This window comes from Tachypleus tridentatus, chromosome 8 (assembly GCF_004210375.1).
Source record: "Tachypleus tridentatus isolate NWPU-2018 chromosome 8, ASM421037v1, whole genome shotgun sequence".
In the NCBI taxonomy this organism is placed as follows: Eukaryota; Metazoa; Arthropoda; class Merostomata; order Xiphosura; family Limulidae; genus Tachypleus; species Tachypleus tridentatus.
The window spans coordinates 124,512,661-124,529,123 of record NC_134832.1 but is presented as its reverse complement, the minus strand read 5'-3'; the positions used below and the strand labels follow the sequence as shown (position 1 = coordinate 124,529,123).

Sequence of the window (16,463 nt, the reverse complement as noted above, 5' to 3'; positions counted from 1 at the left end):
TGTTGGGGAACATTCATAAAACAAACATAATTTGAAAAACAAAAACATTTTCAAAATACATTACAAAATTTAAATTTAAAAACACTGAAAGTGGATATAAGTGTCTTAATGAACATTTAAAAGTTTCACTGATATCGTGGTATGATATAACATATATCAATTGATACCGCTATTATTTTTTATCTGCGTCCAGTGCTTGAGACCGTAATAACGAAGCATCCATGATAGTGGCTTTCTTTGTTCGTTTGTTTTGAATTAAGCGCAAAGCTACACAATGGACTAACGGTGCTCTGCCAGTTTCCAGCGTTGTAAGTCCCCAAACATACTGCTGTGCCACTGCAGAAAATCTTCTGGGGTGTATGAACAATCGAGCAGTTAGCGTTCCGGCCTGCGAATCAGCGATTCAGAATTATTAAAGACAGCAGACAGATTAGTAGGTTTGCCAGGAACACAAATAAATATTCATAGTAATGAATATGTGTGAATTTATTTGTCTTTTTAAAATTAATTGTTTCTTTACTGGACGAGGTATCAGACAGGAGTCCAATCAAAATTCGTGATAGAAATTTAGGGTTAACGTCTTTTAAGCCACGAAGAATTTCAGACATGAAAAACAACCTGAAATGCTCAGAAAATTGTTTTTTCTTCAACCTTAAACCTTAATTTTGGTAAAGTACTGGGGTGTCCTCTGTCGGTGCTTTTATGTATCATCTCCACTAAAATGTTTCGCAATATAATTTGGGCTAACGTTTCTAAATTCAAATTTCTCTCAACTATTAAACTAGTTCAGGACAGTATTCACATTTCAATTTATCTCATTTGTAATTTTTATTTAAGAATGAAGTTTTTACAGAAATATCTGGTTAGATTTTTTTTTCTTTATTGAAATACTGAAATTTGTGGTCGAGTTTATGTTGCCTTTGGTTCATTTGGTTTCTAATTTTCTACGTCTTTTACTTTAGATTGAACAGGAATTTTTGATGGACTGAAATGTTTTCTTGTGGGTTTTTCTTCGCCCACTAGAGAGTGCTTTGTTGTTTGTTTGTTTTTGGTGTGTATTTTTTTATCAGCTTTTGTATTTTAATCCTGCTTTGGTTGATAATCAAGGAAAGACTCTTTTCTTTCTGAAATTTACTCATACTTGTGTTATACAATTGTGATCGATAACTTCTTTACTAGATTATTCGTAGATGTTTAGGAGCGCAGCGGTGGTCGAAATGTTCATGCTTAAACGTTTGGATACCATTGATTTGGTGTAATATTTGAAGCGGAAGACTTTTGTGACTTCCTGTTTTACCACTGATTGAGAATTATACAAGACCCGTCATGGCCAGGTGGGTTAAGGCGTCGACTCCTAATCTAAGGGTCGAAGGTTTGAATCTCCGTCCCACCAAACATGCTCGCCGTTTTAGCCGTGGGGGTGATATAATATTACGGTCAATCCCACTATTCGTTGGTAAAAGAGTAGCCCAAGAGTTGACAGTGGGTAATGATGACTAGCTGCCCTTTCTCTAGTCTTACACAGTTAAATTTGGGATGGCTGGCGCAGATAACTTTGCGCGAAATTACACAAAAACAAACAGAATTATACTTATTTCTAGTTTTATTTTTGATCACTGATGACTGTGGTTTTTCAGACGTTTAGAAGTTATTCTTTGAAATATATTTTGTTTTGATTATTGTGTTTTGCAGAATAACTTTCGTCCTTGTGTTGTTGCTCATGAAAACCTTTTGGAATATATTATTTTAACATTTTGTGAATTTTCGGTATTGTAATTTAGATTTTTTCTTTTGCTATCAAGTGATCATTACTAATAATAAGTTAATAACGTTTATCTCTACTGCATCATGCTTGTTTTGTTTAGGGACACTATTGCATCATCCTTGTTTTGTTTAGGGACACTACTGCATCATGCTTGTTTTGTTTAGGGACACTACTACATCATGCTTGTTTTGTTTAGGGACACTATTGCATCATGCTTGTTTTTGTTTTGTTTAGAGACACTATTGCACCATGCTTGTTTTTGTTTTGTTTAGGGACACTATTGCATTATGCTTGTTTTTGTTTTGTTTAGGGACACTATTGTATCATGCTTGTTTTTTAGAGACACTATTGCATCATGCTTGTTTTGTTTAGGGACACTATTGCATCATGCTTGTTTTGTTTAGGGACACTATTGCAACATGTTTGTTTTGTTTAGGGACACTATTGCATCATGCTTGTTTTGTTTAGGGACACTACTGCATCATGCTTGTTTTGTTTAGGGACACTACTGTATCATGCTTGTTTTGTTTAGGGACACTACTGCATCATGCTTGTTTTGTTTAGGGACACTATTGCATCATGCTTGTTTTTGTTTTGTTTAGGGACACTATTGCATCATGCTTGTTTTGTTTAGGGACACTACTGCATCATGCTTGTTTTGTTTAGGGACACTACTGTATCATGCTTGTTTTGTTTAGGGAAACTACTGCATCATGCTTGTTTTGCTTAGGGATACTATTGCATCATGCTTGTTTTGCTTAGGGATACTATTGCATCATGCTTGTTTTTGTTTTGTTTAGGGACACTTTTTTTCTTAGTCATACAGTATTTGTGTTCAGGAGCTGTGAATGCAAGATTAACATATGTGATTATATGCTCTACTTTCAACTGAAATAATATTGATCCAATGATATTGATGTCTTACTGGGATTTGCCATCTTGTTGTGGACACTAGTACTGAAGCATCCACTAAAGTTAATTTAAGGAAACAGAATGCTTGGTCATGTTCCTCACATCATTCAAAGTGTAGTTTCTTATTCTTCGTGGAAATAGATAAGGCTATTTTAGAAACATTGACCACAGGTTCTTGGTAATAAAATGCAAAACCAAAGAAATAGCAGACTTCTTTCTTTATCACAGGTTAAGGGCGATTTTTACAACAATATTTAATATTTTACCCAGCTCGACCAGATTATTAGAGCGCTCGACGCTCGACTCGTAATCTGAGAGTCCCAGGTTTGAATCACCGTCCCACCAAACGTGCTCGCCATTTCAACCGTGGATGCATTATAAGGTAAAGGTCAATCCCATTATTCCGTAATTTTACTTTTGGAAATGCCATAACAGCTTACTTGAAAAGTATTTTTTTTTTCGCAAACATCGTACGTACGTCAGTAACTAGTTTAAATTTACTTATTTTAAACTGTATAACTGAGGTCTGCTAAATGATCGTGCCACATTCGGGTTAAAAGAGCCACAAGAACCTCGTACTGCTATCGTATCTAAAGTAGTTAAAACTCCACATAATTTTATAAGAAACAAAATAAATTTTTTTCTAAAAAATCCCAGTTAAGTTGGCTAAGTCTATATAGTTTTTTTCTGTAACATATATACATCCCCCCAAATGCTCAAAGGTAAGTTTACGGGTTTATGATGCATAAAATTAGATTTCGATACCTTTGGTTCGCAGAACACTGATAGCAATCCCATTATAAAGTTTTACGTTTAACAGTTAAGAACAACAAAATCAACACCAAAAAATTATTTTAGGATTTGATTTTATATCTTACCCTGTCATCTAGTGGTGTTTAACTGTACTACACCTTTGTTTTTTTATGTTTGTTTAAAATTACTCTTACCATTTCTTTTCATCAAAAACAATCCCTTAAACTTCTTTAAAACAGTTTATCATTTATTCTATTTTACAGCTAGGCTAACTCTATCTTATTTTTTTTAAAATATGTCACATATAAGAACCTTACTGAGCAACTTTATTTTGTACGAGCTGGAGTGCCTGACCCTAGACGGAAGTCATGTAAATTCATGATTAATGAAATGTTAACTTAGGACATTAAAAGTTGCTTCCATTATATGTAATTGTAAAAAAAAAAAAAACGCCAGTAAAAACCGTAAAGCGCAAAATTGAAAATTTGTACATATCTTCTCATGGACCCAATGAGCCTTCGTGCGAAATTTGATAAAGAACCATCCACCAGAGGTGAGGATGTGATAAAACGTAAAAAAACGTATATTTTCTTATTAATCAGCACGAATACAAAATCTAAACAATTGATTATTTCTATTATCGTATTATTGGTAGTGTTTCTAGAATTTTCCATAGTGTTCTACTATATTAGCTCTACCTCAAGTAGCTTTTTTTAAAAAATATCAAATAAACTTACTCTACAGACGCCTACTATAAAGAATCTGATTCCTATAAAAACTTAACAGATATAAATGGCTTTTCGAATTTGTTAGAAGTTTCATATAATCATTCTTTATATATATATATATATTAGTAAAAATGTTTTATAGTAGTATCTTCAGTGCACTTCTGTATCTAATGTTTTGTTGTAGTGTCTTCAGTGTACTTCTGTATGTAATGTTTTGTTGTAATATCTTCAGTGCATCTTTTAATGAAGCTAAATGAGTGAAATCGGCAGTATATACACTAAAATTGGAACGATACAGAGAAGATTAACATGGCCCCTACGCAAGGATAACACGCAAAATCGTGAGGCATTTCATATTTTTTCTACCGTATTGGGGGCTGGAAATAGTTGGCAGAAATGTATATATATATATATACATATTGTAAATAACTTTTGTAAATACGTTCAACTTGTTTTAAATGCATCATATTATTTTAAACAAGTGGATTGCGTATTGTCCCTTTATTTTTCGAATTTATCGCCAACAAGTTACGGACACCTACTCAGAAGAATTCCAAGACCACACTCATTCATGAGACCCTGACAAATATATAACTTATTTCAAAGAGAAATTTGCTTGTTTGTAGCTTAGCACAGGTCTTCACAGTGGATTGTATGTGCTCAGCTCACCAAGGGTATCAACACGTGGTTTCTAGCGTTGCAAGTCCGAAAACATACCACTGTATAGAGAATTAAAAAAAAGTGAATAAACAAAAAATATACTTAAAAGTATATTTTCTCGTTTATTAATTTTCTTTTTTCTTTCTCTACGACATTAAATTAAATTATACTTCAGCTGAGGTTTGGATAGTTTATGTACAATTCACGTTTTTCTTCTTTCTGATCTAATGTATTTTAATTTAAATCTATAAGTTATGTATATATACATAGTGTTATTTAAATATATATCACTGAAAGTCAGATTTCAATACAGCACAAATACGCTATTATGTAGAATTGCGTTTAAGAGCAGACAATCTAATATGTATCTCCAAATGTATTGAAAACAGTGATTGTTAGTATTTTCTTAAATCCCAAAATATATCATATTACATCTTGTTATTACTTTGTAGTGCATATATATATAAACCACTTAATCAGGCTCAAAAGAGCAAAGAGAAGGTGGTGAAAAAAAAAACTAAGAAGAAAGAAGGAATGTGTGCAAAGAAAAGTAAAGCCCCGATTAAGCCCAAGAAAGTGCCCAAGACAACAAAGAAGCCTGCAGCCAATAAACCGAAAGCCCCAGAGAAGGTGGCAGGAAAAAACTGATTCTTTTCCAGTTTTGTGTGATATCACAAAATCAACGGCCCTTTTTAGGACCACCAAAAAAACAAAAGTAGATTTTCTGGGGGTTCTCTCGTTTCCTCCGCATTAAAATTTGGCATAGAATCTACGGATCCCCTCGCAGCCCTGAGGGTCCCTAAGTCCCACATCGGCCGTTGATTCTTGTAATATTCACACATCGATGTCCGTTGTCGGTTTTTCTGTGGATGTTTGCTTGCCAGTGATCGGGTAGCATGATTGTTTGTTTTCTTTTTAATTTCGCGCAAAGCTACACGAGGGCTATCTGCGCTAACCGTTCCTAATTTAGCAGGTAAGACTAGAGAGAAGGCAGCTAGTCATCACCACTTACTGCCAACTCTTGGGCTACTCTTTTACCAACGAATAGTGGAATTGATCGTAACATTATAACGCCCCCACGGCTGAAATGGCAAGCATGTTTGGCGCGACGGGGATGCGAACCCGCGACCCTCAGATTACGAGTCGAACACCTTAACACACCTGGCCATGCTGGGCCTCGGGTAGCATTGAACGCAAGAACAAATCTCATGTGCGGGGTGAAGAAAAAGGGAGTTTTCTGAGCACCCCTTCTTTCTATGCAATGGGGACAGAAACACTTAATCCGAAATACCTGCCAGTTTGTTTTGTTTGTTTCAGGAGGTCAGAAACATCCTCATCGAGCCCTCCTACTCTCTCTTTTTTAAGATTTTAAAGAACTTATTAAAATCAAGATGCTAAATTATAACAGCAACGAGCTCACACATAAAGCAAAATCATTGGAGTAGCAGTTGTTAGCGCATAGTGTAAGCGTGAAAACATTAATAAATTAACAATAATTCTGTTAAGTATACAAAGTAACAAGTATATATTAATTATTAGTTAAATTCTTATTTCAATCATTCTTAATGTGGTTGTTTGCAAAGAAAAACCAAAAACTGTAATTTTTTGATTAAATGAAGATAAAGTCCGAAGGTGCATTGCTGGTTTTACAGCATAATCAACTTTCTTTCGCCAAGGCCCCTGGACAATTACTCCCTTTGTCTCCGCCCTCCCGTCGACAACACAATCCACGTGATTTAAAATAGCATATTCAAGTCAGTCATATCTGAAACCCTAAATAATTCTCTTTTGTTGTTAAAAGTCCACACAGACTAACTGGTTCAGTTACTTTAGTACCCAACTGACAAAACAAATTACTTTTCTATGTTTCTTACTGTACAGTCTGCGATAAATTCACTTACGTTACCTCGTGGGTCGCCACAGGTGTATTCAGAACTTTAAATATTGTCTCCTTATCATAACCAACCGCACGGGCAGGTTCTGTTACTATATATAGAACAACCTTCAACAAGACAAATTATTCACCGCACGAATACAAACTCGTACCGAGTTTCGTAGATAAATTTATTTCAACCACCGCTTTTAAAATAATTAACTTCTAACACTGTTGTTATGCAAAAACTAAATAATCATTAAATAAATTAAATAGTAACTCTTAAACTGAGCAGTCTTGTATACCTGACAATATCAGGAACTTTCGTGAATAAATAGACAAACGAATTAAAACCTTCTAGGAAGAAACATTTGGTCCCGGCAAGGCTTGGGAAGATATGGTGTTTGACTCCTGATCTGAGGATGGTAAATTCGAAACCCTGTCCCACCAAATAAGCTCTCTCTTTCAACCGTGAGGATGGTATACTTCACGATCAATCCCACTGCTCGTTGATAAAAGAACAGTTCAAGAGATAGCAGGGAATGTCGATGACTAGCTATCCTTCACTGCTAAATTAGGGACGGCTGAGGCAATAGCCCTCGTGTAACTTTGCGCAAAATTATTGGGTTGAGGAATAATTCGTGAGCGTTTTTTCAAGTTAAAAAAATATATTCATAAATGAAACGCTTTCGCAAAATATTTCATGTCATTTGGTAGATAATTTTTTTCTCTAATAGACGGTGTGTTTGATTTTCATATGTCTTTAATTTTTGCTTTCATTTTCAGCTCATTAAATGGAATGTCAAGTGGACAAAATCGAGCATTTTCGACACCATCTGCTTTTCGCATTTAATTTCTTGCAATTTCGTTTAAAACAATGCATACTATATACCTAGGTATTACATGAAATAAAGTATCATAATAAATGTTTCGGGTGTAATGTGTTCATGCATTGAAGTATTGTATAGTCTTGCATGTAATGCTTGAATGAAATTATTTAAAAACGCTCACAAATTATTCAACCTAATAAAAACAAAACAAAAAAATGGAGCAGTATTTATTATGTTAGAAAATAAACATAAATTACATATGTAACAAATATGTAAAAGACTTAAAAAGCTTTAACACCAAAAGACGAAAGCAGTGCTGAGCTGTATAACTAGATATTTCAACTGCCTATGCATTGTTGATTAAAAAAAAGTCAAAAGCAGTGAAACTCCTCATTTTTACATGTTTTGAACTTGCACGTCTTATAAAAACTTATTGTACGTCAACAAACTAAAGTTGGTAAGGCATAACGTAAGTTAACTGTTGTAGTTGGTTAGTCCTTGTAACCGGTTAACAAAAGTTCAGGAACTTCAAAACAAATCAACTGTTAACATAGTATGATAGAGTTAAATTTAACTTTCGTACAAAACTGGCTATAAATAATAGGACCAGTACGATAATGATATAATAATAATGGAAAATAAAATAAAATAGTGTTATATATTTTTTTCTTACTCGGGAATAAATTTCGATAAAAAATGTTGACATCAACTGATTTTCTACATTGAAAAAAGTGATAAGTAGTTAATATATATAATATACTATATAAAACTAATTAATTATTTCCTCTTGAATACGTAACATTTTAAAAATATTTTGATGATTTCTGATATGAGTTTTCACATTTTGTAACATGGATATTTAATTACGTTATTATTATAATTCTAGTGTGAACTGAATCTTTCCTGGCTTAATTGGTTGGCTGGTTTAATCCAACGTTTGTCGCTTACAAGGTGCTTTAATTGTCTTTCAACTCTACACAGAGTAAGTTTCGCAACCCCCAAGACAGCATGGACAAAAGGACTTTCGTCTGATTTTCCTCTATGACTTCAAAATTGGACGAGAAGCTACCGAAACTACACGGAACACAAAATAAACATTAGGCCATGGATCTGTTACTGAACAAACAGTTGAGTGTTGGTTTCAAAGGTTTTGACATGGAAATTAAAGTCTTGAAAACCACGAAGGTCGTGGAAGGGAGCCATCTTTAAATGAAAACACATTAAGGGAAGCAGTTGAGACAGACCCTAGCACAACAGTACGCGAGCTTGTAGAAACGCAAATCAAGTATTGTTAACCACCTGAGTGCGATTGGAAAGACGAAAAAGTTGGATAAGTAGGTTCTCCATGATCTGACCGAAGATCAACAAAATCGGTGTTATGAGACCTATCAAGGATAACGCTCCAAAAATTGAACAAATTGGAAATCGAGGTTCTGCCTCATCCACCTTATTCCCCAGACCTTTCCCCTACAGAGTTTTAGTTTTTCAAGCACTTTGACAAGTTTTTGAACAATAAACGCTTTCAAAACCAGGCAGCTGCAGAAGAAGCTTTCAGATAGTTCATTGACCATAAAAACTCTGATTTATACAGCAGGGGCATAAACAGCATCGTTACACGTTGGCAAAAGTGTGTTGAAGCAAATGGTGCTCACTTTGATTAAAGCATGTTTTACAACTTTTCCAAACGTTGCAGTTCAAAAACGACATTTATTTCTGGACAACCTAATATTTATATATGTATCACGTGCGATTGTTTACGATGAGTGGCTAAGGGTATGACAGCTGCCTTACCTCATCTTAGTCATGTATATGTGTGTCATAAACCTAGGCTGCATTTTCTTAGAAAATTCACAACCTGTACAGTGTAAACGACCTTCACAATCTCTGCCAGGAACATTTAAATGTAATTGCTAAATATTTGCATTATTTTAAACTCGAGTTACTAGAAGATTGATAGGTTCCGTTATGTGCAACCTCAAAGGTAAAACGACTCCAAGCATAGGAAGTGTAATTTTTTTAGTATATAGATAAAGATTTATATTAATTCTTTGTATTAACTAGAAATTACATTTATAATAAAACAGTGTTTAATTTTAAATTATTTGCTTTTTAACAACTTTCTTGATGACGAAAAATCAACTTAAAATAAAAATGTATCTCAAAACGGCTGGTATGGGTATTGACCTGAAAATGACCTCTGCATTATCAGTAAAAGTGTTAATGTCTCCACATTCTTCAATTTTCTTCCGGTCTTGGAACCGGCAAGGTGGCGACAGTGAGTAAGGATGGTCAATAGGAAGAACTGGACTCCTTCACACCATGCAAAGCTTTGTCAAGATCACTTTGAACACTCATGTTTTGTGTCGGATCCCACTGTTTTGGATTTCGTGGGTTTCAAGCCAGGCAGGTTGAGACTGAAAAAACCATCAGCAGTAGACAAAATCGTCCCCACTATCTTTCCTCGTGTAGAGCTGAGGACTGATCTCAGCCTGCAGCGTACAGAGTCCACCACTTTGAAGCCATCCCTTGCCATCACGAAAGAACAAACTTAAAGGTATGTGTGCAGTATAAAGCGATAAACAAAAACTAGTATAATATAATAATTCAAAAAGTACACGTTTTTGAAGAATGTAACTAAACATACACATTTCACATTCATGAGCGAGTTTTGCATTTGTGGCACCTGAAAGTCAGTGAAACCTTGATTTCCTAGTCTAGATAGTGGACAAATTTATCCCAAATAGAGTATATTCCAAGTTTAAAAGCTGGTAGATCATTCTGTAGATGTTTCTGTATCATTTTTACATATGGAAAAGTTTGGAGAATACCATTTTTCAAATTTAACATTTCAAGATAAACTGAAATAAGACTATGTCTTGAAAATGCTGAAGTAATCAAGTGCATGTAATGTATTTAATAAAAAAAACATTGTAGACTTGTAAACAATCAAATATAAACTCCATAACTCATCATAATAAAATTAATCTTAACACAGTACTTTGACATTGTCATATTAGATGTAAATCTCATAAACCTCATTAAACATGTTGTTTTAATATATAATCTTATTTCTTCAGTATAACTCACAGTTCCGCTACTCTCGCTCGTGGAACTGTCCTCATTACTAAAACTTGTCAAATCTGTGTTAAAAGTAACTGTTCTAGGTTCGTTCAGAGTAGGTTTGAATTGATATGGAGCTACTCGACACTGTTCAGAATACAAATTCAAAACAGACTCCGCCTCTGTTTCTCCGTATGCACTGGCCATGTTTATTTACATTCAACGCTCTGGCGTTGGCGGTTTGTTTGGCAACTATTACGTCACAGTACTTTTCCTAGCGGCAAACGTAAAAACTAAAACTTTCGGATTGCCGCTCGGAAAGGGCTCTTTATGCACCAAGTTCTATGTTTCATGTATTAGCACATATGTTTTATAAAAAATGGGAACATGCAAAATTAATCAGTATGAGTAGTTCTTTTGACTGCAAAGTTTTATTTTTTCTGTAAAATTCACCTTTAAAGTTTTAACCTATCTTAAAAATTATGAAGAATAAAAAAAAACTTGCGTTTTTCTGGTCTTTTGTAATTTATAATAAAGGATAGTGTGAAACTCGTTTACATTTATACACACCAGTGCACCCAGTCTATCAGCCGTTTCTTTATTTACATGAATCACATTTACACACAAATTATGTTCCTTTCAAGTTGTCATATCATAACAACAAGTCTTGTCTTTAAAGCTAAATCCACCGATGCTTCTTTTAACCCTACATAGTTTTAATCATATTTATTTTGAGAAAAATATAAGTTATCAAAAGGGAAATATCCTTAGACAGTCATTGTACCAAATGTGCGTGGGCATTTGGTCCACCAGTACTTCCCCAATTACGTGTTTTTTCTATAACTTCACTTGTATCCTATTATTACTAAACAATATTATGCCCAAGAATCTTAAGTGTCAGTCAAGCGATGCTACTGTTAGATTAGTTTTAAGTCAAAAGAAAGCGTTTCGTCTAGTCATTACTAACTACTCTGATTGTAGGCCAAATATAATACACACGATATCATGGCTCCAGGAGATTACATATTACTGTTACATACAGTTTATTTTTTCAGCTTATTTATTGCCAGTTGTATATCAAGTTATAATACATAACAAACATGTGCAGTAAAACATTTAAGAAATGTAACACGTGTACGTTTGTTTAACGTTTTTATCAATAAATGATCAGTAATCGAATTCGTCTTTGAAACCAGAAACCACACAATTTACACTAATTACTTTTTTTTTATATAACAGGATGGTTCGTGTAAAATACATTCCTTATTATAAGTATACTCTAACATGCGATGAGCAAGTGAAGAAAACATAACACCGGATAACGTATTTTTGGTCCACATAAATAAATACAAAAATCGGAAATTGTATTATCGAACTCAGGTTATCTTTTCACTGTAAGACCTGGAAAAGATCATTAGAAACATGAACGTTTTTTTTTTTTTTCCTTTGATGCTGTTGTTGTTTTGAATTAAGCACAAAGCTACACAATGGGCTATCTGTGCTCTGCCCACCTCGAGTATCGAAACCCAGTTTTTAGCATTGTAAGACCGCAGACATACTGCTGAGACACTGGAGGGCTTTTTCTTTGAGCGCTTTAATTAGTAATCATAATATTAAGTATATCATTCAAAAAAACCTTTTCAGGCTTATATTTGAAGTTTGCAAGTTTCATTCCAAATGCTTAAAAAATTGTCAAAATATTATTTCATCTTGTTCCCCGCTAGTACAGTAGTAAGTGTATGGATTTACAACGCTAAAAGCAGAGGCTCGATTCCCTTCGGTGGACTCAGCAGATAACCCGATGTGGCTTTGCTATAGCAAAACACACACACACATTATTTCATCGTGCATATATAACACATACAAGGTTTTATAGCATCAAAAATTCTTGTACAAAATTATTTTGTAATCTCAATAATACTTCGTAATTATTTAAATTAACGATATGTTAGTACACCATGTACAATTGTCTTTAGGCTACTTATGTAGATAAATATACTTTAATATTTATAAATCAGGCTAAAATTTCATTCAAATGGTGTACCGACAGATACAGTCAACACATGCGGTTGAACCTAACTATTGCCTACGGTTTTCTTTAGAGTTAAGGACTTAATTTCCTTATTTGCAGTCATCATATATAATTTATAAATGTACTTATACTTGCTGTTAGCAAAGCTACGTTCGTTCTTCTGGAAGAAAGCAGTTGAGACGAATTAAAGAACATGATTGCGTAAGATTCTCATTAACTCAAGCATACTTAGAGAATGTGATTTTGTAAATCATTTCACTTAGCTCAAGTTCTTAGGAAGAGCCAGTGATAAACAGAGCCTTTGAATACAATGATCCGAGGGCTGAGTTAAATAATATTGAACAAGTAGTAAATTACTTCCGTTGCTAAAAAAAAAAAATATAGTCCTTATCTTCAGATTTCCAAAGGTATGAGAACAGTAGAACTCGAAGTCTTTTACTGTCAGTTGCAATTTCTGTCTCAGTGAACGCTCTTGAAGAAACTGTGGAAGTTAATATCGTTATTATTGTAATTATTATGTCATTCTCAGGTAAACTGACATGCGCAGTACTAAAACCAAGATAATATTTAGTGGATCTATAAATTCAACGGTTTGGTCGATCCTGTTCATCTCTCTCATTAAGATACAATGTTTAAAAGTTATTTACTACATATGAATTTACAATTAATATAAAATTAGAGGATAAACGTTGTATGAACTAGGATTGTTTGACAACTCAAACTGTTAAGCAAAACATCTCTCTGAGTAATCACTATTTTTGAATAAAATGTTGATATTTTGCTTCATTAAACGTTTGATAGAGTGGCGCTATAAAATAGCGAATTTTTAAAATTACGTCATGAAGGAATTTAAAAATTATTTATTTTCGTTTGTCGCTATTTCACTTATTTCTGTTTTTCTAATCTTATTTGAAAAAAATTAACAAAAACAAACCTTGGGTCCGCCATTACCAATAACCGAAATGATGTATTATTTTACTCCACTAACTGATAAACTTATCCTTCGCGTGTAAAATGCGTTTACACTTTGGGCCTAATTGCCAAGTTTTAAGATTCTGTGTTAAGATGATTGGACAAACAACATATAATAGTTATAAAAAATAAAGAATCTTTAAATTTATTGTATTTATAAACTTAAAAATCAGCTCCCTCATGCTTTGTTGTATTTTTTATAGATTTTCTTGATCTATATGTGTCTTAATCTAAAATCCTAATTACTTTTAGTGGCGTAGCTAGGGGGGGCAAGGGGGTACATCTGTCTCCGGGCGCAGCATTGGGGTGGGGTCGCCAAATTGATGTTACATAATTAGGAATTATGGCTTACATTTTGGCACGAGGGGGCGCGAAAACTGACTTTGTCCCCGGGCACTGAAAATCCTAGCTAAACCTCTGATTACTTTGTTTCGTGCAACGTGTTAGCAAAAGCCATTGAAGCGAATGAAGTCTTGGCAGTGGCTACTAAAGCTAATTCTCGTAGATTATTTAGCGAGTAAACCTATAGATTCGCTTTCGAAACTATTTAAAGTTTAAGCCTGATTATTGGCTTTAAGGCACCTCTTAGAATTTGTATGAGCCACGGAAATATAAAGAATGAACTTAATATGTTTTCTTGCATGTTTGTTTATGTTACTGAGGTAATTGTCTTTAAAGTGAATATAATAAACGCCATAATTCTGCACTCGTATTAGGACAGTGTGGTTCATTCAGTTGTGTATTTACAAACAAAAACATGTTCCCCATCTTGTGCTTTTGAAAAGCAAACAAATTCAATAATTACGATGATAATATGATCGTGAAAACGTTGCCATCTAGTGACAACTTACAAAATTACTTTTACAATGACAACAGCTCATGATATGATAAGTATTGCAACTTTCATGATTTCTATTGAATTTATAAGGAAACATTAACAGGTATCCATACATAAATGTAGACTATTATCACATCTGTGATTTTTTATCTAAAAATATTTTACTCAGGTGTAAGTACATTTGCTACTAAAGCACTGTATTCCAAAAATTATGATTGTCAAAATAAGATACTATGAAAAATGGAATATAAAAATATTGTAATATATCAGTTCTATTAATTTAAACTCGTACAATTATTTAAAGAGAAGTTGTGGTTACACACTAAGATATTTTGAAATTATAATTCAATATACAGAGTGGCCCGTAAGTCCCTACCCATCCATATATCTTATGTATCCAGTGTATCTGTGTGCTGTCCCTCATTCTCGCTGCGCTATGTACCAACGTACTTGCCACAATACGCTCTTTAAGTGTAAATGGGCTTACATCGGCCATATCTCTCTGGGAAAAAAAAATATATAATACATGCGTAATTGAATATAACATAATAACATATGGATGGGTAGGGACTTACGGGCCACCCTGTACAATCATGATTTTTGCAAACATTTGGAAGCCTTTAAGGCATTTTAAAAGAAATTACGTGCACAAGAAATATCTTACTTTAAATAGTTTAATACTCTATCAATATATATATGTTATATATTACACAAAGTGTTTAATACCATTTGCAAAACAGTTTTAGTTAGAGTTAACTTTATATAATGACATAGAGTTGTGTTCTTAAATTTCATTCACTTTTGCACTGGTATAAATGTCAAAGTAGTATTTTACCATTAAACAGAAGGAATATTAAGTTATCATGCGAGCATACACGCACGAACCGACTGACACAGATTGTATTTTAACAACATAGATGTGTATGTTTGGAGTATACATTGACAAAATATACAGGTAGTTAAAAAAAAAATCATATTTAAGGTGAATTAAACTCTTCAAATTTTAGGTCAAAACCATGTTTTTGAGCGTATTTGGATGTTTAAAAAATGGGTTATTCATAGCCTTTTGGATAGTATGTGGATTGTAAGGTTCAAAGTTCGAGGCTCAGTGTGCTGGTGAACACACACTGCACTTTCAGCAGTGACAAGCAAAGTACTCTGATAAAGCATGATAGGAGGCGAGTGCAGCTGGCTGATTGTTCTTCTTTTGATCAGCAGTTCTAAAGTAGGATTAGTTAAGTCTGAAACTTATAGGTCACTCACTTCAACTTTTACCCCACGCATCATGTGTCATTCAAAATTAAAATGAACATTTAGAGTGTGTATGTGTGTTCTCATGTAGCAAAGTCATATCGGACTACTATTTTTAACTTGCATCTGCTGTTCCAGCGGGGAACAAAACGTTTTAGAGAAATATTAGTATTTGCTTTTGAAAAATGTTTGTTTGTTTGTTTGTTTGTTTGTTTGGAATTTCGCACAAAGCTACTCGAGGGCTATCTGTGCTAGCCGTCCCTAATTTAGCAGTATAAGACTAGAGGGAAGGCAGCTAGTCATCACCACCCACCGCCAACTCTTGGGCTACTCTTTTACCAACGAAAAGTGGGATTGACCGTCACATTATACGCCCCCACGGCTGGGAGGGCGAGCATGTTTAGCACGACGCGGGCGCGAACCCGCGGGTTACGAGTCGCACGCCTTACGCGCTTGGCCATGCCGGGCCTTTGAAAAATGAAATAAAGTTAGTTGGCACAGTTTAAAAATAGAAGACTTCTTCAAAAAAAAAAAACGTTAACATGAATTACAAAGAATATGTGATTCACAATAATGAATATATTTTGAGGACAATGAATTACAACGTAGTTTGAAAATCACAGTTCGTATTATATTGGGATGTAATAAAATACAGTTTGGAGTAATAAGTTTTCTATAAGTACAATAAAGTGCAAATTAGCTCACAGTTCGAAGTATTTAATATCTTTTTATTAAATCTCCTATGTCAAGCGAGCTTATTTGAAGTCAGGTTAGATATATCATCATGTT

The 16,463-nt window shown here is 34.0% G+C and overlaps 1 non-coding gene across 1 annotated transcript; it reads left to right on the top strand.

The window, feature by feature from the left end:
* Positions 1-4,415: 4,415 nt before the first annotated feature.
* Positions 4,416-4,519, top strand: LOC143224372 (U6 spliceosomal RNA). Its single transcript, XR_013013365.1, has one exon. It is a non-coding gene; the product is annotated as a U6 spliceosomal RNA (small nuclear RNA).
* Positions 4,520-16,463: the final 11,944 nt, after the last annotated feature.